We start from the raw sequence: 26,122 nt of genomic DNA on the forward strand, positions 1-26,122 counted from the left end.
GGCTGCTCACCCCTGCTTCTCCCTGCCTGCTGCTCTCCTCCCACTGCTTCTCCCCTCTAGGAGTTGCCCAAGGCTGAGCTGGGCCTAATTTCAGCTCCTTTCTAGAGCTGAGCTGTCACTAGCGGCCAGGAAATTTGAGCGTGGGGTGGGCAGGTGGGGGAAAGCAGGATGAAGAAGCTCCCTCCCCTCGCCCCCACCCTACCACCAGCCCCAGGCCCAGGCAGGCACGCTCAGGTGATCTTCCACGAGGCAGGAAGGGGACCTGGAGGCAGAAAAGCCAAGTCACTTACTTGTGTTCAGTAACTGTTCAATAGCAGAGCCAACTCTGAGCCTTAGGGTCTGTGGGACCCCCCGGCCCACATGTTCCTCCATCCCCAAGGTGGTTAAAATACAGACACCAGGGGAGTGAGCACAGCCGCCCCACTCAGGGCCACACAGAGCCCTGTGTGAAGGTCCCGGTGCTTGGCTGGGACCTCACACTGTAAGGTGTGAGTTACCGGAACCCAGACCCCAAGTTCCCCTGGGGGAACGAGCTTTTGGACGGAGGAGTAGGGAACAGGGGGCTAAAAGCAGACATTGGGTCCTTCTTCCCAAGCTTTCATCAGGGCTGGTGAGGCAGGAGACCAAGGACTTCTGGGAAGGCAAACAGGACCAGCGAGTGGGTGCTCCTCAGGCAAATAGGCAGATCATTAAATAGTGAAAAAACAATAACAACCAAAAGCCAAATATTAAATTCATGGAAGCCAAGGGTTTATTGTATTATTAACTCATTTCTTGTAACATGAAGAAACTGGAAACTCAGAGAAGTTTTTTAACCTGCCCACGGTCACACAGCTAATGGAATCAGAAAAGACAGCGGTGGGCTGGGGGCTCTCCTTTCTGTGCTTACAAGCCAGGGTGTAGACCACTTTCCGGCCAGACCCAGACTACACTCTCTCTGCTGCCCTCACCTGTTTCAGGGTCCAGAACCCAAGGACACCTGCTCTGCCCTCAGCTTCTAAGCTGGGCGAAACCTGAGTGACCGCACTTTGGCCACCATTCGGCCTCCCTGGCTGTTCAGGGTGACACAGCGCTCTCCCTTCATGTCCAGGACCTGGGTGGGCCTGGGGAGGCTTGGGAGGGCCCGGCCTCGCCACCAAAACTCTCATTTCTGGAGCCCCGAAGGTCATTTGGGCCTTTTGGAGGCACTGGTGCGTAGAGAAGGAACTTGGGAGCTGAAACAGGGCCCTGCTTGACTTACAGGGGACAGTAGGGCTGTCCCCAGGGAAACCAGGTCCTACCCAGCAAGCAGGTGCACCTATGATCTTTGGGTTGCCAGCTCCTGCCTCTCAACTCTTCTCTTGGCCCTTCTCTTAAGTTCTGGGACAGTAAAACACTAGTGCATTGGGCAGATAGAGCCAGACACTCTGCCTGACTCCCTGTGGCCTGATCCTCATACACTGACTCTGAGGGGGCTGGTGCTGGCAGATTGTCCATCATGCAGACAAACTTGGTGTTTATGTTGATCGGCGAGTGATTTGCAGCTAAGCTGTTGATCAACCACAGCCTATGCAACTAGGGTGCAGCTACCTCTCCACGAAGATCCGCCAAGATCCTGTTCTAAGAGGCCAGCCTAGGCAGCTTGAGGGGAATTGGTGATGGCGACGTGAGCACAGGCTTGAACTCCCTCTCATCCACAACCTTCGCTGACCTCACTGCCCTCGTGTGAAACTTCCTCTGGCCCTCTCGCATTTCTCCCACCCTCCCTGACCCCAGACCAGCTACTTTTTCCTGAGGCCACCCTTGCTCGAGGACATCAGCTGCTAGGTGCCTTGGGCATCTCACCTCACCCCCTCAGCCCCAGTGTCCCCAGTTTTTGATAGGTAGCTAGCAGATCTCTCAGTGGGAAGATGGGCGATGTCTGAGAAAGTACCGCACGGTCGACGGGGCACTAGGGCTGCTCGAATTGGCTCACGAGGGTCGACTGTTAAACTTCCAGTGATTTTGCAAGCTGGTTGATAAACACAGCCATTATTAAAAATTAAATTATATAAACTTACAATTAAATAAGCTATATTAAACGCAAAGGTAATAAATACTCAAAACTCATTACTAGCTCCTAATTATTTTACTCCATTTTACTATTATCTTTACGCTTGAGGTTATTTACATCAACTGTATCTGTATGTTGGAAATATTATATAATGGCTCATGGCTAAGAATCCCTTTCCAAGTCCACATTCAGTAACGTCACCTTGGTAGCTTGAAATCGGCCAGGGTGGGAGTATTCACGAGATGGAAATTGGCAAATGCTTTAAGTCAGGACTTCCTTTGATGGTTTGTTGTTGGTTTAGACTTAAACAGTGATGGGGAAAATCTTAATAATGCAGATTTAACTTAAAAGTGTTTTGGGTGTGTAGCTATTACATTGTAAATGGCACAAGAAATCGAGGAAATATTCTCGCAGTAATTGAAGACTAGTAATCAGATGCAGCAAAGATGTCATTCACATCATTGATGAACAGAAGGAAGTCCCAAGGAACATCTTTGCTGGTTCACTTTCTTTTTACCCATTAATGTAAATACAAATATCAACCAACATTCATGTGGGAACTACACTCATTTGTCAATTGCAACCATACATTGGTTACAGATACGAGTTCTCCAAAAATCAACAGGAGCATTTTGTGAGAACCAATTGGTTATAGAATTTACAGTAAAGGCTATTGTGTATTTTATTAGTATTTGTTTTAAAGTTTTATTTATTTTTGAGAGAGAGAGAGAGAGAGAGAGAAAACACAGGCAGGGAAGGGGCAGAGAGAGAGGGAGACAGAATCGGAAACGGGCTCCAGGCTTTGAGCTGTCAGTGCAGAGCCCGACACGGGGCTCAAACTCATGAACTGTAAGATCATGACCTGAGCTGAAGTCAGAAGTATAACCAAATGAGCCACCCAGGCGGCCCTAGTATTTGTAAAATATATGCAACATATTTTTTTATCAGTAAAATTACACACATATCATAAAATTACACACTTTTTTTTCTGGAGAGCCAATTGTCAAACATTCACCAGCACACCACTGACTATACTTATGGAAGAGACCACTATCCCTTTCCTTTTTGTCCCCCACTTGGCTCTAGGACTTGAATGGTATCATCAGTCCTTAATGCTGCTCCAGATGTTGGGGAAGAGAATAGAACTTGACCTTCTCATCATTCTCCCCAGCTCCATTCATAAAAAGACTCTTCCTAGTTGTGACTAGGGATATCCGGGATTGGGGAGGGGGGTGGGAGGGGACCCTAAGGACACCTTAGGCATGTCCCTGGGCAGAGAGCAGGACTCAAGACCAGAAAACACGTACTCTCCTTTGGGGGGCATCTCCGCCTGACTCCATCTGGAACCTGACCACTGACACCACGTTGGGCAGGGCCACCACCATCTCTGGTCTAGATTTTGGCAAGAGCTTCCTAACTGGTCTTCCTGCTTCTATCCTTGACCCTCCCCTCCCCCCGCCCCTGCAAAAAGGGGTCAAGAGATTGCCAAGGAGATCCCTTTAAAACCCAAAGCAGATCATGTCCTCCTTTGCCAGAAGCCCTGCCATGGCTTCCCTTTCAAATCTTTCCGATGGCCCTGCACCATCCTGCCTCTGTGACGTCATCCCCATCGCCTGCCCCTCTGCCCTCTTCACCTTCACTGTGCCAGCCACACTGACCTGATTGCAATTCCTTGTGCCCACCAGGCATCTCCCTTCTTAGGGCCTTTGTACTGGCTGTTCCCTGCCTGGAGTGCTCTTCCTCCAAATACCTGCTAGGTTGACCCCTTTGCCTCCTTCAGTACCTCTCACATCTCACTCCCACCGCGACCCTCCTTGGTCACCTGCTCAGCACAACACCTGCCCCCCACCTCGCTACACCCGGTCCCCCTTACCCTAGCCAATCTTTAATTTTTTCCTCCTATTTCTCCCCTTGCAATATATTATCTAAGTTCCTTATTACATCTGCAATGGGAACTGTGTGTCCTGAGGGCAGGGATCTTGGTCCGTTTCATTCACTGATATACTCCAAAAACAGCGCTTCTACAAGGCAGGTATCAGTGAATATTTTTGGAGAAATGCTTTAGGAGAGAAAGGAGAGTTTCTGAGGAAGAGTCTGTGCAAGAGAGCAGAAAACCCTTCCTTCCTTCCTTTTTTTTTTTTTTTTTTAATTTTAATAACACTTCCTTTCTTGATGGATGCCAGGATGGGAGGTCCCCGCCTGCCTCGGCCCAGCCTGGCTTTGCCGTTCAGAGCCCATCTTCCCGTTTAGAGCCTGTCCGGGGCTCTGTGTGAGTCAGGATTCTCCAGAGAAACGACCAATAGGTGTAGATATAGATACATCGAAATGGAAAGAGAATTACGCCAAGGAGCTGGCCCACGTGATTATGGAGGCTGACAAGTCCCAAGATCTGGAGTGGGCCAGCTGGTGCTGCGGGGAAGCTGGTGGCGCCTTTCGGCTAGGGCTTCAGGCCCAGGAGGAGCCGATGTTTCCATTCAGATGGTAAATCCTCTCCACACATCCTCACAGACACACCCAGGATAATGTTCCACTAACGGTCTGGGCACCGCACACATGGCCCAGTCAAGTTGGCACATAGGATTGGCTCCGCGGGCCCTTTATCCGCCCCAGCCCTCACAGAGGGGAGGGAGAGCAGGACACGGGAGCCTCAGCGACAGGCCACCAGTGGTGGGGCCCGTTAGCACCACTGTTTCTCTTCTCCTGCTCTCCAGGCACCGAGAACCCGGGTGACGAGGAGACGAAAGATGGCTTAGAGCAACCTTCGTGGCCTTGGCCTCGCCTCTGTGTTCGTACCTGTAACATGGACTTCATATCTCACAGCTGCAGGGCTGTGAGCAAATGCTTGGCCAAATATAAAGCATTTTGTGGGCCCAAGGTATGTGTCTTGCGGACTTTCTGCTCCCACTCGGCTCTGGCAAATTCCTATCCCTGCCAAGGGAGGGGTTAAGCCTGCCTTCTTTATTTATTCAGTTCTCTTGTCCTAGGAGGAGCAACGAGGAGTGAGGCGTAAATAGAGCAGGTCCTTGAAAATAGCAGCAGTAACAACACATACATTTGAGAAGCTGGGCTGAGAACTGATGCTTGTTCCATCCCGAGCGCCTGGAGAGAATCATCAGATTGTTGGATTTCCCCACCCCTGTGGCGTTGCCCATGGGGAGGGACTGACCGTGGCAGATAGATATGATATCAGAGAGCTTCCTGTCTGGGGGCTGTGGAAGAACAGGTCTGTCGCAGGTGAGTTGTGTGCAGGCATACCTGGAGGCAAGGGGATGAGTGGGGGACCCTAGCTCCTATCGGTCCAAAGCAGGTATATTCCCACTGGTGTTTCCCCATGGCCATTAGCATATCTCTTTCCCCCAGCCCTGTGCGGTTGGGAATGAGAAAACAGAAGGTACTTTCCTTTCTAGGTCTCCTTTCTGACTCCTCCATCCAGGCACTGGCTGAGCCAAAGTTCAGGTAGAAACTTGTCCGGCTGGATTGCCAAGACTGCCAAGGCCATCTGCTGTCAAGGTGTGACAGCTGTTTGACAAGATGGAGGATGGATGCCTACGCCATGATCATGGGTGCCAAGGGGCACGGGGCGTTTCGGCGCAGGGGCCTATCAGGGAGACGTGTGACCGACGGGAAGCTTGCACTGGGGTGTGATGAAGTAAATATCTAGGAGACAGGAAGGCAGGCAGTCTCTGTCGTCCGGACCCTGCAGAGAGCAGAGAGCATCTGCTCACCGTTGTCCCCTGGGAGTGTAACACCCCAGTGCCCCGTCCTTAACTACTCTGTTCCGGGGCTTCAGGTAGGGAGTGGATATGAAGCCGTTTGCTTCCGTGACATAGTCATAGTGGGGCTCGTTCATTTATTCGTGCACGTACTTAATATATATTTACGGAGAGCCTATTCTGCGCCTGGATGCTGGCACCGTTTCAGATGTGGGAATCCAAACCCTTTCGTCATGGAGCTTACGGTCTGGTTAGGAGACAACTGCATACATGTAACTGTAAAGAGGAAAACTGGATGGATATGGGTCCGGGCCTTGAATAGGTCATTAAGTGGCTGTGTGACCTTGGGCAAGGTACTCAACGGCTCTGAACCTCAGTCTTCTCGTCTTTGAAGTCCAGACGATAAAAACACTGATTGCATATCGTTGAGAAGATCACCTGAAAGAACATGGATGGAGGACACAATAGAGTATTGGCCCGTGGTTGATGTACCCACGTATGCATTATGACATCATGGTGACCCAATCTAAGGCTGGTCACAATTTATTCCAAGGCCCTGGGTGCTGTTTCACAATGAATCTTTTGGCCTGGTTTTGTCTTTTTTTTTTTTTTTTAAGTTTTTATTTTAATTCCACTTAGTTAACATACAGCGCTGTGTTAGTTTCAGGTGGCCTGGTTTCATCTTAATTCTATAACCGTTAAAGCTATGCGATTAACGCATGAGGACACACACACACACACACACACACACACAAGCCATGCCAGGTCATGATTATCCCCGCTGGGTTGGGACCAAGAGAACCCAAACTTCATATTTTGCCAAAAGCTTTTACCTCTTCTCAGCCAGTTCTTTTCCACAGCAGAAGCCAAAGAGCCAAATGGCACAGTCTGAGTTTGCCAGCCACTGGCCAAGGCTCTGGCTGCTGGCACCCTGCTCTGCGGCCCATTGTGAGATCGCATCGGCTCTGCCTGGCATGGAAAAGGGGAGCTGGCGCTGCCCGGCCTGTAGGTGGGAGAGGAAGCAGGGGACGCTGGTTCTTGGCAGGCAAACCTGTTGCCGCTAAAACTTGGCACGTCTGGGTGGCTTTAGCAGTCCAGACAGAGAATTAGCACACAGCAACGCCAGTCTGGCTCCTTGGTACTGCCCATGGAAAGAGATTTCTTCCTTGGCAGGGAGCTTGGTACATCGCAGAGGTAAATTTATGTGAAGGGGGATAAAGAGGATCCCAGCAGTTCTATGCCCCCCATCATCTAGGGAGGTTCTATACGGTGCTTTTTGCCAAACGTGTGGGAAACCTACATTTTCTGAGGTTTTCCAGCAGGCGTCACGAATGCCACTTCTGAGTTCTTGGAAATTGATTACGCTGGTGATGTCGCGAGGATTTCTCCTGTCTGCTCTGGGAGCGGGGTCTCTTACTGTCCCTTGATGGGGTGGGCAAGGACTCTGCTTTCCTTGGCCAGGAGGCAGACTGCTTAGCTGGACTCCTTTCTCTCCACCTGCTGACAGATGGTGCTGGGAGACCAGCATTCCAGGATCAGCACCGCCTTTCACCAGCCACGGGATGTGGACAAGGCGTTCAGCTTCCTCGGGCCTCAGTTGCCATCGGCCCCATCTATCGATATGAAGACTGAGGCAGTGATACGGGTGAAAGCAAACTGTACACAGATACACCTCGAACACACGCAAGACATCGGATCGTGCTCTCCACAAACAGCCCTTTCACCAGACTGGCCTCCCGTGATGTTTTCTCATTCCGCCTTATTAAAAAGCTGCTTACTCGGGTAAAACCCTCAAGAGAAGCAAGATACCCACCCCGAGAGATCCCCACACCCCCTTCCCCGCCGGGCCCGTCTGTCTTGATCCACAGATTTCTCTGCACACGGATGCTCTCAGCCTCCTCCAAAGCCTGTCCCTGGGCAGGCACAGACTTGAGCAGGGGAAGGGAGAGCCAGAACGACTACAGAAACCAGAGATTAGGGATTCTGTTTCTATTCCTTTCTGGGTTTCCTGTTCTGAGATGGGCGAAGCAACGTGATTTATTTTTGACAAACGTATCTGCATTATGAATTATATTGGGGATGGAATTGTTACATTAAATCAAAGTTAATTTTCGACTTCTGTTCAGGGCACCATAAATAATCAACTCCAGGGTAAGGTTATGGACTGAAGTCACCCAAATTATGCTAACGAGGTTGATTAAACTTTTGAATTCTAAGTTTCCGTAAGAATAACAATCAGTTAGTATTTACATTTCTGCCATGCCCTAGGATTCGCAGCTTTTTCTGAAGCTGCTATTAAATATAAATAATACCATTTTTTAAAGCCAAGTTGAGCCCTATGGGGCATATTTGATTCTGTTTCCTGGTGCTCAGCTCCTGCAGATGCGGTGGGGGCTTAGGCTGGAGTCTGAGGCGAGCAGAGGCGGTGGGGAGGGTGGGACAGAGGTGCCACAGGACTGTGCATTTGCATTTGCCTTGGAAGTACAAAGGGATTTTCAAGTTCTATCAGAGACAATAATTCAATTTTGCATCGGTCCATTTGGTGAGGAATGCCGGGAAGCTCTTGCTGAAAGTAGCCTTTAGAAATGCCACTCCCAGGAAACACTGGTTTCTGAGGTTTTGCACTTAGGATGAGGTACCATTTCTTAGCCTTTTCTGCTGGCATGCTGTGGGTCTGTGGGCCCATTGCATGAACTTTCTGGGCTCTGTGGTCCCTCTACAGGCTCCGGGGACCTTTTACAGGAGGCTGCTGGATTCCCTAGGGTAGCTCAAGAAGGAGCAAAAGGGCCCAGTTGATTTCCAGCCTCACGTTTGGCCACCTGTTAGGAAAGCCTGCCCCAGGGATGCTCATCTCCTGACGTCTGCTTGAGGCCCAGGCAGCTGCTGTCGTAATGACAGGTCGGCTCAGAGGTTAGGCGGCTGGCGGAGTGGCTATTGTTTATCCCAGTTTCAATTTCATTGTCATGACAACCCACACAAGTCATTGTCCCAGCCGATGCCTCTGCGTGAAGGCGCGTCTGGCGCCCGAAGAGAAGGCGGAGGACCCATCTCTACACTTACGGGGCTGCTCCTTTCTTTGCTCCGCGTGTTCGGGGTGATCCTATTTTCTCCACCACTTACCTAGAAATCGTTTTTGAAAAGTGTCTCATTTCAACTGAATTTGGCCCGGAATGACTGCGGACGTTGCTGGGCCAGGGTTCGTTCTCCCGAGTCAGCGTTCTTGCAGGCTGTTTGGCTCCTGCAGGGTCCCCCCCACAGCTGTGGCCACTGGCAGTAGAGGGGCCATGGCCGTGGCCGTGGGTGCGAAATATGCCTGCTTCACGTTCATACCATTGAAGAGAAGGCCTCCCGAAAGTTCTGCTCCCATAACTCAGTGTGATGCGTCTCAGACTTGAAAACTGCCTTCGAGTGTCTTCCCAGCTACGGGTTGCCCCTCCTAGGAAATTTCAAGAGACAGATGGCTGGTGTTTCTGTTTTGCTCTATTGCTTTGAGAAATCCTGGAGTCTGTGTAGGGCTGTTGAGACGCAAGCTCTGGATGTTAACATCGGCGAGCCTTGAAAGAATTGCCCTGGCAAAATGGGACACGTGTCTATTGAATCTCTCTTTGGGGCCTTCCCGTACTTTATGATTCTGAAAGCATACGTTCCTTTGATTTAGGGAAGGGGCCCGAAGAGGGGCTCTTCTCCCTGTTGGCTCGCTGATGATCAGTAGGGAGGAGGCTTTGGCCGGGTTTGCCCATGGCTGAGGGTTACAAGGCAGGCAGGCTTGTACTGGGAAGGCTTGTAACTTCCCTTATAGCTAGAGGACCACCTGTTGTGACCAAATTGATGGCTTATTTGCCTGAGTATAATGGTTCGGGGTATACACAACACACACATACACACACACACACACACACACACACACACACACATATATATTTTAAAGATATTGTCAATTGCTTTGCCCGAAAGAGAGAGGCAGTGAGGGACTGGGTTGCTAATTAAAAGTCTCCCAATCAAAGAAGGTTGTTATAGAGACAAGTGGATCCAGTGCTGGGGGAAACAGGGAAATGCTGAGGTTAGGCACCTCTCTCGTGGTGGGGATGGGACAGGATTGAGCTGGGTGGTGGGAGAGGGCAGACGGCAGGCAGGGGAGTGGGGGACCAGGAGCTGAGCTAAGCAAATCTGGGGCCTGGGGAGAGGAACCCTTTTAGAAGGTGGTCAGGTATGGGGCCCAGGCCGACATGGCTGGCCAAGCTAGGAGCCAGGAATCTTAACCGATTTCACCTTCACGCACTCCCCGGATCTTTTAGAGTACTTACTCTGTGCCGGGCACTATTCTGGGTCCTCATGAGTGAGTGGTGAGCGAAACAGACATAAATCCCAACCCAATGGAGCTCCATTTTCTGGTCAGGGAGCCCGATAATAAGCAGATCATCTAAGCACCAAGTGCATCAGACGGTAAATAAGGTCTACACTAGGGGAGGGGCATAGGGAGTGTGGGGTGTTGTAATTTAAAATAGGGTGGTCAGGGCAGGCCCTTCTGAGAAGATGATGCTTCAGTACAGAACTGCAGGAGAGAGCCAGAGCCCTGGGGATATCTGGGAGAGGCAGACCCAGACAGAGAGAACACCAAGCATGCACCCACAGGCCTGGTGAGCCAGGGAAATAGGGAGAAGGCCTGCTTGGCCAGAACGGGGCCACAAAGTGGGGGGAACCATAGAGGATGCTGTCTGAGAACTAACAGGCAACCACAACACCCTGGGCTTTGCAGCCACTGCAAGGGAGGTTTGACAGAGGAGAGCTCTTACAGGATCCTTCTGGGTACTGCGTTCAGAATACATTGAATTGAGATTAGGTCCTCACTCAGTCCTTGTCCCCGGACTGGAGAAGGTCTATATGATTGCCAGATTATCTGTACCCTTCTAGGATTGGAACATTTCTAGGAAAACATTGAAAAGAACATGTCCCATGTTTGTACCAATGAGGGAGGAGGCTGACTTGGCTCAATCTAGGTATGACTCCGGCCTCATCTTCTACCCTGGCTTTAGGGGCACCTGCCATGGCCAGCTCTGATACCCAGGCTCCTGCCCTGGTCAAATTCTCCCAAGCCGTGCAGCCTCGCTTTGTGCCGTGGGGCTCCATGGCCACCTCCTTCCCCTGACGGTGTGTCCACTCTGCCACATGGGCACTGCTGCTGGGCACAGAGGCTTAGATCACACCTCCCTCTTCTGAACTGGAAGAATCCATGCAACACCACTGTGACTAACTCAGATCGGTTTGAGGTCCAGGGCCCCCAGCCCTCTGACCTTAGACTGACTTCCACGGCCCAGCCAAGACTGGCTTGGAGCAGCCCAACACCAGCGGTTAACGGTACCTATCGTCTCCCCCGTTTCCTTGGGAGTTTTAACCCAAGAATCCCCAGACTTGCCTATCAGATCTGAGTGCTCATTGTTTCTTCCATGGTCCAGAAAACCAGGAGTGTTGGTGCCATGCCCCAGGGCCATGGCCGCCTGTCCAGCCTCCTGTTCCATAAGAGGAAGGACAGGTCAGCCACAGGAGCCGGAACCTGTCTATCCTCATGGGGGGCTCAGGAGGTTAGCCTTGCGGGTGTCAGTGCCATGAGAGGCTGGGCCCATACGACCCAGGGTCCCGCTCTAACATTCAAAGTATCTGTGTGATGTCGCTCGTTGGTATCCGGCGAAAGGGAACTCACCCTCCTGCCCGCCAAGGATGGGTCCAGAGATGTACTTGGGGACGCTTCTAACTGAATTTCTTCCACACCACTGACAACAAGGCTTTGTGAGTTCCCGACTGAAGACAGATCTGAGCTGGCAGAATCAAAGGAAGTGGGTTTAGGAAAGGATCCAAATTACATTGAGGGAGATCCCGCTGCTCTTCCGAGCAGTCCAATACCCCCTTTTGATTGAACAGGCTTGTTATTAAAAATGCATTTAAAAAAAGGAAATCGAAAGCAAATCCCTTCAAATAAGATTTCAGCCTTGTCTCAAATCCAGGGGTTTCTTTGGAGGTTCTACCTTCTCACGCTCTGTACGGAACTGTGCTGGGAAGCTCATAGCCCCCAGTCCCCTGAGGGTGATGACTCAGGAAGGCAGATATCAGTCTGGTTCCCTGAGATGGGTGTGCAGGGTCCCTTCCTTAGTTATTTTCTGGGCTACTTACATAGGGGAGGTGGTCACTTAGACTGCGTTGAAGGTTGGTCCACCAAAATTCCCATTTCCCTGAGGGCTGAACCTCCCGCTGATGTGGAGCCTGGGACTCAGTAGTAAGTTCCTATTCACCCACCTCAGACCTCAACTCTTCTGTCTACTCCATCCCCTAACCTTGTCGCTTCCCACCCCCCTCTGGACCACTTTCATTAGGAAGCTCTTCCTTCCCGTAGTAGGGAAAAACCCCCACCTGCTTCCATATGACCTGGATTCACCCTCAATCTGCTACCCCCTGCAAGAAAGAGAAGGGGCCAGGGGGCCTAGGGGAGCTCAGTCGGTTAAGCCTCTGACTCCTGATTTCTGCTCAGGTCATGATCCCAGGGTCAAGGGATCAAGCCCCGCTTTGGGCACCATGCTGGGTGTGGAGGCTGCTTGGGATTCTCTCTCCCTCGCCCTCTCTTTCTGCCCCTCCCCACCCCTCAGACGCTGTCTCTGTCTCTCAACATAAGTCAATAAACATTTATAAACAAAAAGACAACAACAACAAGAGAGAAGGAGCCGGAGAGGTGTGCCAGCCAGGACAGTGTTAACTTTAATCCTACTTAATTCCAATTCCATGATGAAAGGCTCACTTTGAGACTTGATTGAGGTGAGTTTAGGTCAAATAAGAGAAGGTTTCATTCAGCCCCACAGCCATTTATTCGTCAAGCATTCAGAGCCAGGCACAGAGCTTGGGGCTGAGGGTCAGAGGTACAATACGTGGTCCCTGCCCTTTAGGGAGACAAACAGAAACAAATCGGACGTGGCGACAATACGTGCAACCCGTTCTGAAGTCAGTGTGTGTCCAGCACTGGAGAGAACACACGAGGGGCCGCTGTAATGTCAGCGGAGGGGACACAGGGGGCCAGGGGATCACTGAAGAAACAGACTCCCGCCTTGGGTTTCAAAGTCCTGAGTAATAAACTCAGGGAAACAGAATTATGAAACTCATTACCTCCCAGAGAGATCAGTAGCAGGAACCGTAATGGATCGCAACAGGATGGGAGAAATGCGCGCCTGCCCTGGACACCTGGAGGGGAGGGGCCGAGCCCCCGTTGCACCGGAAGTAATACTTGGCGAGCCGCTCAGCGGCCCGGTGCCTTCACTTCCTCATCTGAAAAATGGGAAATAAAATAGCAATGCGTGTCCTGCCTGCCTCAGGGGGATGCTGGGAGCATCCGAAGTACCAGAGCATATGGACATGCCAAAAAATGGTCAAGTGCAAGGCAAACATAAGGGTATTTTTAAGCATTTTATTTGGAAAGAATTTCAAACTCACGAAAGGTGCAAAACTAAAAATAGCGCAAAGAACAGCCACACACACTTCGCCCAGATTTACCGTATTATTTACAGTTTACTTTGTTCTAAGAACAGTGTACTTTCTCTCTTTCTTTATATATATATGTATATATATCATGCACACATAATTTTATATGTATATATGTCATACATATTTTTTTTTCTGAACCATTTGTGATTTGTGGTAAGTTACATGCATTATGGCTCTATACCCCTAAACATTTCAGTATATGTTCCCTGAAACTAGGGGTACTCTCTTACATGCCACAGTGTGCTTACCAACTTGGTAGATGGGCATTATCTGGTCCATCACCCAGATTAGAATTTTTTTCTGCTTGATCTATTAATAGCATTTCCCCTCCAGGACAGGTTCCAGGGGAGGCTCAGATATTGTGTTTGGTTGTCACGTCCCTTTAACTTCCTTTGATCTGAAACCTTTCCACAGCCCTTCTTTGCCTTGTAGGATATTGACAGTTTTGAAGAATACAGTGCCCCCATTTTTGATTTTTATTTATTATCATTTGTTTTTTGAGAGAGCACACGTGGGCGAGGGGCAGAGGGGCGGGGACAGAGGATCTGAAGCCGGCTCTGCGCCCACAGGCTGACAGCAACGAACCCCGTATGGGGTCCAAACTCACAACCTGCGGGATCATGACCCGAGCTGAAGTTGAACGCTCAACCGACTGAGCGGCCCAGGTGCCCCGCCTCCATTTTAAAAATAGGCTGTTTCTCATTCTGTGTTTGTGTGCCAGTTTGATTAGGCTGGGGTTGTGCATACTTGGGAACAAATCAATGTACGCGATGCTGCATATTTCTTGGGGTATCCCATCTGGAGGCACATAACAGCCATTTGTTCCTCACAGGTGATCTTACTTTTGATCATCCAGTCATGTGTTGCCTGATTTCTCCACTATTAATTACCATCATTTCCCCCCACCTTTGCAGCTAGTAAGCAGTCTGGGAAGAGAAGACCATTTCTTGTCAGAATTTTCTCCTAGATTTAATATCTACTAATGATTCTTGACCGACTCAATCCATCTATACCAATGGTTGTAAAATGCTAATCGCCCAGCTCTAACGTTCTCTCTACATTTATGTGTTTGTCCTCAACATTCTACTATAAGCAAGAGCTGATCTACTATTGTCTATCTATCATCTATCTATCATCTGCCTATCTATCTATCTATCTATCTATCATCATCTAAATAAATAAATATCTATTATTGATATGGACTCATAAATTTCCATTTTTTCAGTGGTTCATAATTCATTATTCTAGCCCATTATTTTGTTGTTGTCCAAATTGTCCAGATTTGGGCCAGTGGGGGCCCCAGCATGGTGGCTCCTCTGTTCTGTGACATACCCCATCATTTTTTATTGTTGTTTTTTCTTGAGCAATTCCTTACTTTGTGGCATAAGATGTTCTAGGCTTGTCTTGTCCCTACTCTGCTCTAGTCCTAGAATCAGCCACTTCTCTGAGAAGTCCTGGCTCCTTTTAGAGGGAAAATGGTATTAGAGACCAAGATCTGGGGGCTGGGTGTGCTCATTGCTACTGGGGTATCTTTGCTTCTTGGCCCTTTCAGTGGTTGAGCTAGGAAATATGTGCACGAATATACAAATACACACACAAATGTGCATACACATATGCACCGGCCTGGATTATGCACATGCATGTAAACATCCATACACATGCACACATTTGTAAAATCACGAGGTCACACCAATACTTGAATTGTAATTCAAGTCTCTTCACACAGGGTTCTTCTTGCCTTCCCACTTTTATATTTGTATAGCTTTTTTTCCTTAGTGAGAACCCTGTAGTTCATTCCACTACAGTAAACTAATCTCTAAAGAACTTGGGATTTGTCTGTGCTTGTTCCCCTGCTCCCCTCCTCTGCCATCCCCAACACACACACATACTCTATCCTGCCCCAGGTTAAGGGTAAATAGTAAAAAACTATTTTCATAAGTTACTTGGATTAGTTCTTTCTCTCTTTCCTCCCCCTTCAGTGCAGCTATGATTCTCACTTGAAATATAATTAGGCTCACTGGTTTCGCTCTTTCCTTTCTTCCCATCTGTATGAATTTTAATTCATTTTTGGAATTTGTAGATTATTGACATGGTTACAAAAGTCAAAATTATTTTTATTTTATTATTCTCTTAATGTCTATTTATTCTTGAGAGAGAGAGAGAGAGAGTCAGAGCACAAGTGGGGGAGGGGCAGAGAGAGAGGGAGACACAGAATCCGAAGCAGGTTCCAGGCTTTAAGCCATCGGCACAGAGCCCGACGCAGGGCTCGAACTCATGTACCTGAGATCATGACCTGAGCCGAAGTCAGACGCTCAACTGACTGAGCCCCCAGGTGCCCCAAACTATTTTTTTAAAAAAGATGCACTCGGGGCACCTGGGGGCCTCAGTCGGTTAAGTGTCCAACTTTGGCTCAGGTCATGATTTCGTGGTCTGTGGGTTCAAGCCCCGCATCAGGCTCTGTCAGGCTCTATGCTGACCACTCAGAACCTGGAGCCTGCTTCAGTCTGTGTCTCCCTCTCTCTCTCTCTCTCTGCCCCTCCCTTGCTCTCTCTCTCCCTCTCAAAACTAAATAAACATTTAAAAAAAGTTTTTTTTTTAAAAGATACACTCAGAGAAGTACCACTTCTTCCCATAATGCTTCCACCCGATCTGTCTCAGTCTGCTCAGGCTGCTGTAACAGAATACCACGGACCAGGGGATTTAGAAACAATAGAACTTCATTTCTCGCAGTTCTGGAGGCTGGAAGTCCAAGGTCAAGGCACCAATAGGTTTTGGGTCTGGTGAGAGCTTGCTTCCTGGTTCATAAGCTGTGGGTCCTTTTGGCTGTGTAGTCCCCTTCATGAGGGCTCCACCCTGATTGCCTCATCACCTCCCAAAGGCCCCACCTCCCAATACCATCCCACTGGGGATTAGGTTTCAACATATGAAGTCAACCTCTGAGTAGACACAAATGTTCCATCTGTAGCCCCATTCCTTCCTCCTTCTTGTAGATAACCAACCTCATTATTTTCTGGTTTATCTGCCCTGTGTTTCTTTTGTAATCCGAAGCTGATAGATACATACGTTTTCTTATTTTCCTTTCTTTCTCATACAAAAGATAGGATTAAGAGACAAACGTTGTCGACTCTTGGAGCATGGACACAAACATGTCGGATGGATGGGGGGCTAGAAGGAGCACTGGGAGGGATGACACCCAAAGGAAAGCAGATCACCCGAGAGAATGACAGGGGGCACTCAGAACGAACTCACCTCAGAAATCCTCGTGCCACTCAATCCGTGTGCCATCCCTCGACTGAGTGATCAGACATATTATTCTTGTTTGCAAAGTCAGAGCTGCCATTGGCGTAAGAGCAGGGGGTGGTTCATTGGAGTAGCGCCTGTTCTGGCCTGGGAGAGCCCTGGCATGGCCACCAGGGATGGGGAGCCATGGTGGAGGCCTTCCCCTGACTCTGTCCAGGGGAGTGGGATTGCTGCTTGACTAACTGGATAACGTTTTAGGAACCAACTTTGTGTTACTCTTTGTGCTCTTTGTGTTACTCTCCGTGCACAGCTTTGTGCTGTGTTACTCTTTGTGTTACTCCCTTTTCACTTTGCAAGAGCGACGGTACCGAGTTTCGGCTTCCCCGGTGTTGGCAAAATCATGGGCCGCGTTCCCAGTCTCTGACTTACGGCTTCACTACAGTAACAGCGGACTTGGTGGTGGCAAGATACTAACAGTAGAATGGAGTCCTAGAAGTGATGCCTCAGGGATGCTGCTGGCCCTGGGCCTTGGGTGGTAGGTGCAGAGAACAAGGCTAGAGTGGCCCTGTGCCCACCTGGGACTTCCCTGAAATGTCTCAAGACTATATATAGCCGTGACTCCCTAAAAGACCAGCCTTCCCGACACCACGCGGCTGGGGGCTTGGAGCATTGAGATCAATGGGACCACCTGTTAACTTCCTGTAACATTCTGGTTGCACTTGGAGGGAGAATCAGCACCCTCCTAGTAACAGGTGCTCAGCTCAGGGCCTGTGGTCTTGGATTCCAGGGAGCCTGACGCCCTGAGCTAGGGAGGTAGGAAGTGGGGTCCAAGGCTCCTACAGCCCTCCTCACGGAGAACTTCCCAGACCCCTGTAGGAACAGCACCCCTGTCACCATCCACCTTCTGACTCTGACTTAGTTTTCTTCCTAGCGGTTTTCACTCCCATGTTTGCCTAAGTCTCTCCCATTACGACTGAGCTCCAGGAAGGCAGGGATTTCTGTTCTGTTCACTGCCGATTGTCCATGCCTAGAATGACACTGGGCACAGAACCAATATCTTGACAGATACTTGTTGGTTGAATACAACACTGCTGCAGCCAATGATGATGCCAATGACAAAAAAGGCCTAGATCCTTTTAGCAATGCTTTTTTTTTTAAACATATGAAATATTTTGCTTAATTTAAATAATATCTTTAAAATTAAAATGTATTATTCTTTAAAAAAATTAATTGTTAATTGTTTTAAAGGTAAAGAATGATTCCGAAAGATAAAATATAACATCATTGGTATGCTTTAGTATGGCCTAAATTGAGCCATTTGCAAATGTTTGGGTTTTATTAAAATTCACTTATTAATTACTAGAAAATTATTTACCTAAAATATTATTATTTTTTTATTGGACTGATTGAATATATATATAGTTCAATATAAGAACATTTTTACTCTCTGTGTTTCTTTTCTGTACTTTATTATTATTTGTTTCATTTCATGATTATTACTGCAAAAAACTTTGTTGAATATAGAAAAGGTTTTTAAAAAAAAAAATCCACTCTAAGGGGCGCCTGAGTGGCTCAGTCGGTTAAGCGTCTGAATTCGGCTCAGGTCATGATCTCACAGTCCGTGAGTTCGAGCCCCACGTCGGGCTCTGTGCTGACAGCTCAGAGCCTGGAGCCTGCTTCTGATTCTGTGTCTCCCTCTCTCTCTGCCCCTCCCCTGCTCATGCTCTGTCTCTCAAAAATAAACAAACATTAAAAAAAAAATTAAAAATCCACTCTCAGTGTAGAATGTGCTAGGGATGCTACTGAATATACCCACAGGAAACAAGTCCTTCTTCTGATGTCCCATCTCTGGGAACAAGGACCTATGAACCATAGGACCTATGTCCCATCTCTGGGAAAAAGGACCTATGTGACGGACAGGAGGGATGTGGGGGAACCTTCTAGGGGCGGTTGAGCCCTGCCATAAAGTGGGACAGCTGGGGTGAACCTATCTCTCGGGTGAAAGTTACCCTAGGATCCTGTAGTTAAGATACAGGATCAGCTGCAGTAATGTTGTACCAAAATCCAAAATAATAGTGGCTTATACCAAATAGTTTCTTTCTCTCTCCTACCACAGGGCTGGTAGAGAAAGCCAGGCCCTTTTGATTTTGCTGCTCTGGCATCCCCAGCATTGCCCTTGGTGACAGTTAATCTTATGCGTCAACTTGACTGGGCCATGGGGTGCCCAAATATTTGGTCAAATGTTATTCTGAGTATTTCTGTGCTTTTAGGGGAGGTTAGCATTTACATTGGTAGAATGAGGAAAGCAGATTGCTCTTCCTATTGTGGGTGGACCTCATCCAATCAGCTGAACGCCCAACCAGGACCAAAAGGCTGACCTTCCCTGGAAGAGGAGGCACTTCCTATACCCCTCTTCACGTGGGCCAAAGTGCCCCGCCCCCCGCCCCAGCTCTGCCTCAGAAGGGAGAAAGGGGAGGGCAGGGTATGTACCTTTTCTACCAGCCTTGATCCATAAGTTGCCTACGTTACTTTTACTCACATCCCTTTGGCCACGGTTTCGTTGTGTGGCCACATAAAGCTGAAAGGGAGGCTGGAATTCCGGCTGTTATATTGTTCAGCTGAAAACTCTATTACCACAGAGGCAGAGGAAAATGGATATGTAGTGACGATTGGACTTAGAAAATTCCAGAACTGGAATGTTCCTCTTGCCTACCCCTGAAGATGGTAACCCAGCAGCAGTTAATTCATGGTCCTGGAAGGGGCCCGGATATCACATCCATCCTCGGGGAGACTGCTCCAACTGTTAGAATATCCTGCCTTGGGGCTAGGGAGGAAAAGAAGGGCTAAGAAATTTGTGCAGCCTCCTTTTTTGCCCGGCTGCACCCCCAGATGGGCATTTCCCCCTCTTTTTTAAACAATGTGGCTGTGCTCACTTAACTCAGCCGTCTTTCATGGATGAATTAAGGGGGACGAGAGTAAGCCATTGTTTCCCAAACTTGCTGTAAGACCCACTCTGGGTGTTGGTGAAAAGTGCACGTACTGATCCAGCCTGGAGATCCCGCTCTTTGGTCTGGGAAAGAACCCAGGAATCTGTAGGTTTAACAAACTGCCCATGTGATTTTTAATCAGGTAAAATGGAGAAACCCTGGGCTATTTCCCCCAGCTTATCTAGAGTCTGTCCAGCACATGGAGATTTACTGCAAAGATATTCAGGACAACATTCCAGGACAGGAGCTGTGGCATGAGGCTTAGGCAGGAAGACGAGGTGACGTGGGGGGGGGAGGTCCGGGGTGGTTCCCCAAGGCCCCCCAAAGGCCAGCACTTCTCTTCTTTCCAGACTCTACCACCAAAAGGACTCATCTGCCCTCTCTTCTGTGGCTTCTCACTTCTCCCTCCCATGCCCATGGCTTTATTCTTTCCTTGTCCGTTGACGCTGCGATCCTGCCTCGATTCACAAGACTGGGACTAGCCCCGCTCGGGGATAGCCCTGTGAAACGTGGCAAGGAGAAATCTCTGGGAGATTTCTAGCCACCTTTGCCCTTCCCCGAGAACATTTACAAATAGAACTGACACCTCCCAACACAGGTACTTCCAACACCTCACCTTCCCATAGGACCTGGCGGTTTGCAAAGTACCTTCGTGCCCATCCTCAGCCATGGAGGCATCACCAGTGCTGGGTCTCTGCACCACTCGAGCCTGTGACATTCAACTTGCCACATTGCTTGTCCTCCTGCTTCCGTGAAACCTGCCTCGCGGCTTCCTCTTCCTCGCAAGCCTATGAGTGAATTCCGAGGCCCAGCGGGCGGAAGTGGAAGAGTTAATAGAACGGATGCTTCGTCAAAGACCCTTTTACTGCACTTAGGAAGTTGACATTATGGAGTCTCCCTAGCTGTTGAGGAGGGGCTCCGGGGATCAAGGGAGGACTTTTCCTCCAGGCCTGTCAGCATCAGGCTGCCCTTCACCCTTCACGTCGCCCTGGGGCAGGGGTGAGGGGTGCAGCGGGGAGCCAGGTCACAAGCCAGGGCCGCCTGGGCCCTGAGTCCCGCCCTCCCAGCCACCGTTGAGGTTGGCAACATGTAGCAGCTGCTCCTTTCTGTAGGCGAGCAGGGTGATCCGTCCTTCCCAGCCCATTAACACAGCACATGCGGAGCAAGGTTAATGGAACCGAGATGGGGCTGGCAGGGGAGGGGGAGCCCCGTGGGGACCGTGCATCCCACCTCCTGTCGCTCAGCGTACTCTCCCGTCTTCCCCGCGCTGGGCCCATTCAAGGAATGTGTCCATCTGTGCTCCTCTGCTTCCAAGAGACGGAGGGGAGGAGGGGCCGAGGGATGCAGAGGCAAGGGGCCGTCTTTCTCCAGTGCTCTTACCCACGGGGACCTGAGGGAGAGCAGCCACCAGCTCAGTTAAGGGAGTCATTAGAAGAGAAAACCCGTTTTTATGCTCACAGACAGGTTGTGTGATTGCATTGTGGGTGCAGACAGAGGCAGGCTGCAAAGCTCGGTGCACTGGGGCCTCCCTGTGTGCCAGGCACGAGAGAAAGAAGGGCCACCCCTGGGTGAGTGCCATTCCCATCAGCATGCTCCCTGGCCCCACCATTTACTCCTAAGTGGAAGGAAATGGCTCCAAAAGGTGCAGATGAGTCTGAGATACGCCAGCAAATCAGATGCAGATTAGGTTGGAGGGAGGAGGTGAGAAGGTACCCCATCTTCGGGGAGGCTACAAGGTCAGTGGGTACAAATTGCACAGATGAAAATGACCCACTTCATAACCTGAGATCTGGGTGCGTTTTCACACCCACTGATTTGAAAACCGGCCAAACCTGCTCAGGTGACTTTCCTTCTGAGGAAGGAAGGAGAGAGACCTCGCTCTGTGGTTCGTTAGGCAACGGAGGTGCTGCACTGCTTCCTGCGGTGAGGGGAGCAGTGGGGAGGGGTAGGGGAGACCCTACCAGAGTCCCGCCCTCCTCCCGTCCCGGCCATGCTCACTCTCCCACCGGGGGACATGTGCACAGTTCATGCACACAGACAGTCGGGACAACTTGTCACGAGACAGCGTGCTCAGGTCCCCTGATGACGTGAGATGTGAGATGCTTCAGAAGCAACTCAAGTGGATGCTAGGAAGGACTTTCCGGGCACTTATGACACAGTGACTGGGGGAAGTCGCCCTAGCCCTTGTCCTGAGAACATTTACAAATAGGACCGTTAACTGACACCTCCCAAGATAGGTACTTCCAACACCTCACCTTTCCATAGGACCTGGCAGTTTACAAAGTACCTTCGTGCCCATCCTCATTGGTTTCTGGAAGGTAATCAGATTATAGATGTTGCAGAGGCAGGGCAATGAGGCTCAGTGGTTCAGTGACGTGGCCACGTTCACAAAGCCAGTAACCGGGGAGCTGGGACCACAGCTGAGCTCTCCCTGGACTCCATTTCTCTTCCATTTACCTTGGAGTCTGTGTCTGGTGTTGTGGGTGAAGGGCTGCTGTGGGTGCTTCTGGAAGGTCCTGCCCAGCAGAGACAATGGGAAACCAACGGCATGGCTCAGGCCATCCCCCTCCCCTTTGGGTCTTTGTTCTTAGCCCAAGACCCTCCCATCAAGCTGAAGTTGAACCCAGATGGGAGAAAGGTGGGTCTGGAGCCACCACTGTCCTTCTGACACAGGAGGCTGCAAGGGCACCGGCTTCCCAGGGCAGGAGGGGACCCTCCTCCTTTCCACCCAGTTCCTGCAAGTTCTTCCTAGACTTCTTTCTTGGGCCCTTTCTCAGCAGGTGCTAAGTGAGGGAGATGGAAAAGTGTCTCCTAACTCTTGGTTCATGGGGACATTCCAGGCCGAAGGGCCTGGAGAGGTACAGAATTTGAAACCAGTGAGGTGTGTGTATATGTGCCTTTGTGTGCGTGTGTGGTTTGGGAACAAGCAAGTTCTGCTTCCTAATGAAAAAATAAAAGCTTGAAAGGGATTTGTTAAATCAACTGAAAGGGGCCCCTGGGATCTCCTTCTCTCTCATGCACAAACACTTTCCCAGTGCGCAAATGAATCAGGACCCACACGGATCCGATTTCACTCAGAAACTGCACTGGTTTATAAAACCCAGAGAGGAAAATTGCCAGGGGCCAAGTTTGTTTTCGTGTCTCTGTCCACACACTCCCAGAAGTTTGTTCTGGCCTCTCTACCCTCTGGGGAGATGGGGTGTTTGCATGTTCAGGTGGGAGGAGGAGGAAGAGAAGTCCCTATCGTGAAGTCTGGACCAGGTGAGCTCCTGAAAAACTGGGATTAGATGCGTTGTTTATCAAGGAATGCGCGGGTCCTGCTCCCGAGACATGGAGACTCAGCCCGGGAAACGAGGACGGATGCTCTCAGGTCCTCCAGGAAGGGGCTCAAAGGCGATGGGAGAGTATCTTTACCCTCCTTTCTGTCTCTCTGGGTCTTTCTCTTAGGGCCTGATTAACTAGACAATATGCAGGGTGGGGCTGCCCTAGAAAACGTCCCACTGGAAAAAACCCTGGGGGTCTGCCTGGTGACCCAAAGATATGCTTTGGGGGGATGTTTGAGAAACCCAAGCTCAGCCCACACTTGGTCGTCCCGCTGAGGACTGGAGGGTAACTGCAAGTTGCTTGTGGTATAATAAAAAATACTATATGAAATAAAATAAAATAAAAACATCTGGTCCGGTCTTCGTCCGGGGTTCCTGGCAAAGAGTTCCTCCAGCCCTTGGAATCTTCCTGAGTGATAAGAGTGTCGTTTGCGTGCTGATGCCAGGACTCCAGCTGGGTTGGAATGTGGGGGGGGGGGGGCGGCGGGGGGGGGGAGCTACACAGCTTCAGGATGGGGGCTGGTGGCCAGAAAGCCTGAGCCTGGGTTAGAGGTTTGGAACTCTAGAGAGGGACTGGAGATTGAGTTCCAATTACCAGCAGCCATTGATTTAATCAACCATGCCTCCATAACGGAGCCTCCATAAAACCCCCTAACCAACAGGGTTTGGAGAGCTTCCGCGCTGGTGAAAAGACTGATGTGCTGGGGATATGGTGCGCAGGGAGGGCGGGGGAGCTCTGCCACCCCACCCCTCCCTCATTTCTTACCCTGAGCATCTCTTCCATCGGTCGCGTCCTTTCTAATAAACTGGTGAACATAAATAAAGTGTTTCTCTGAGTTCTGTGAGTCGTTCTGTGGAATTATTGCACCTGAGAGGAGGCTGTGAGAACTCATGATTTACAGCCAGTCAGTCAGGACTTGTGACTGGTGTTTGGAGTGGGGGTGGTCTTGTGGGACTGAGCCCTGTGACCTGGGGGGTCTGACACTAACTCTGGGTCGTTAGCGTCAGAATAGGATTGAATTATGGGACACAGGGTTGGTTTCAGAGAGTACAGAATTGGTCGTAGTGTGGAAAAGCCACACGTTATTTGTTGTCAGAAAGAAGACGCAGGGCGCCTGGGTGGCTCAGTCGGTTAAGCGTCCGCCTTTGGCTCAGGTCACGATCTCACGGTTCGTGGGTTCGAGCCCCGCATCGGGCTCTGTGCTGACAGCTCAGAGCCTGGAGCCTGCTTCGGATTCTGTGTCTCCCTCTTGTGCTCTGTTTTTGTCTTTCAAAAATAAATAAACGTTTAAAAAAATTAAAGAGAAGAAAGAAAGAAAGAAAGAAAAGAAAGAAAGATGACACAGCATTGCCAGAGCCCCACTGTCCCAGGCCCCTTGTCCCCAGACGGACAGGAAACAGGACAATAATTATAGGAGATGACCAGTGAGGGTCACTGGAGACCAAAAAGGGGCCTAGACAGACCCCGGTTTCATGTGCCAGCTGCCGATGCCCCCCGTAGGGTGTCTCTCCAGGTGGCAAAGAATCTTACAGGTGCCTGGAGCCCCCACACACGCTCTCAGTCCCACCTTCTGATGTGGGGGAGACAAGGCTTGGTGATCGTCCTCTGCCTGGAGCCTCCAGTCCTGAAAACCCTATTCCAAAGGGCTTCCAAGTTAAAGCCCAGACCATCGCACAGCTCTCCCGGGGTCACGCAGCAAATGGTGACTGTTTCTAGGCACAGATGCTGTCTCCTACTTCCCACAAAAATGCCGAAGTCACAGGCCATGCCACCTCTCCCCTCTCTAGGGAAGCACAGGGTGGCCTGGCACCACCTCCTTTCCCCAGCTGCCTGGGTGCCCGGGTCCTCTGAAGTGGAGGCCCTCCAGAAGTATCTGGTACCTGAAAAGAGAACCGATTGGCCCCCTGAAGCCAAAGGAACACTGCAAAATCAAAATTAATAAAGATTTGATTGCATGTCTACAAAACATGTCAACTAGTCAACTGCCACTTCACTCAACTCCCGGTTATGCTAAATTATAATTAATGTGGAGTGTGTGTGCAGCTTAAGATGATTGATACATTGTGTGGCCTCCCAAGTATCAGACTGAATAGCACACGGAGGTCATAAAATGACCCGGTCCCCCTCCCCATCCCTGCTTCTGCATCAGAAAGCTGACAAAAGACTGGGAGGAAAAGGAGCAGGGAAGTTTCAGCTGGGGCGTGGGGTGCAGGGAGGAGCCCAGCTCTGCTCCTGTGTGAGGCTTCTGGACCACGGAAGGCAATCTAGCTCATGGCCCGCCCTTTCCATCAAACTTCAAATAACTGCCCATTCTTCCACTGACTCAGAATGATGGCCAATCCAAATATCGTTTGAGCTTGGCCGTCAGGCAGCGTCACAACCGAATGCCCCTAGGCTGGACCCCCAAGTTTGGGGGGTCCAGTCCACCTAGGAATGGCTGGGGGTGCCACTGGGGTAGTGAATGGTCCACACTTATTCAACAACCTTCAACAAACACCGGTGCCAGGCATTATGTTCAATCCGGGGGGTGCAAAGGTGAGCAAAACAGCCCCCACTTCCCTTATGGAGGGCGGTGTCTTATAGATCACAATGGCCAGAGTTGGTGCCATAACCCTTTCTCATTTGGCTCTAGAAAGCTCCCTGGGAGCAGTCAGGGCAGACGTTAGTTGAGCTTTATCTCCTTTTTCAGAAAGGCCATTGAAGGCGTCCAAGGTGACAGCTACAGAGCCCGGACTGCCTTTCCCCACGTGCTGTTTATTCCGTTAACAGGCCAGGCCTCTCGGGGATGGCCATGGGGGTGCTGTCCAGACAGCCAAGGACTGCTGTCTGAGACTGCTGGCCTTGGGACCCACTTGCAGGCTGAGCCTGCAGCCCTGCCCCCAGAGGAGGGGAGGCTGTATCCAGCAGTGGGGGGGTGGGGGGGCGCGGGGGGCTGGCTGCCAGGGCCCAAGGGCTGCTCCACTGCGCTCTTCGAGCTTCTGATGTTATCTGCAACTAATCAGCTATTTATTTCAGCCAATTCATTATGTTCTCTTTGAACTGCGCTTCCTTTTCCGGAGAAAAGCTGCCCTGGAATTGGTTTGAACGTCAAGGGTGAAATGTGCTTGCGGGCTGCATTCCGGGGCCAGCTCTGCGCGCCTCGGCCGGGCCTGCTCTGTCACCGCGCCTTCAGCCGGGGACGGATGGGCAAAGCCCACGCGGCTCTGTCCCAGGAGCAAGCGTCCTGCCAGTCCTGCCTGCCAAGGTGCTAAATCAGCCCCGGCTTCATCCCCCCTCCCCGACTGGCTATCTCCATCATCAGCATC

General features: G+C 50.3%; 1 long non-coding RNA gene across 7 annotated transcripts; it reads right to left on the reverse strand.

Annotated features, from left to right (window-relative positions):
• Positions 1-728: 728 nt before the first annotated feature.
• LOC113593214 (uncharacterized) lies at positions 729-12,952 on the reverse strand. 7 transcript variants are annotated; one of them, XR_008290617.1, is made up of 4 exons: positions 12,892-12,952; positions 11,444-11,558; positions 4,826-6,021; positions 729-1,990 (listed from the first exon to the last, which is right to left on the reverse strand). It is a non-coding gene; the product is annotated as an uncharacterized LOC113593214 (long non-coding RNA). The 7 variants fall into 7 exon arrangements; XR_003413304.2 differs by lacking the exon at positions 729-1,990 and having other exon boundaries at positions 2,013-5,689; positions 5,914-6,021; XR_008290614.1 differs by lacking the exon at positions 729-1,990 and having other exon boundaries at positions 2,013-5,689; positions 5,914-6,183.
• Between the last annotated feature and the right edge of the window lie 13,170 nt (positions 12,953-26,122).

The sequence above is a fragment of the Acinonyx jubatus genome, chromosome D1, assembly GCF_027475565.1.
Source record: "Acinonyx jubatus isolate Ajub_Pintada_27869175 chromosome D1, VMU_Ajub_asm_v1.0, whole genome shotgun sequence".
In the NCBI taxonomy this organism is placed as follows: Eukaryota; Metazoa; Chordata; class Mammalia; order Carnivora; family Felidae; genus Acinonyx; species Acinonyx jubatus.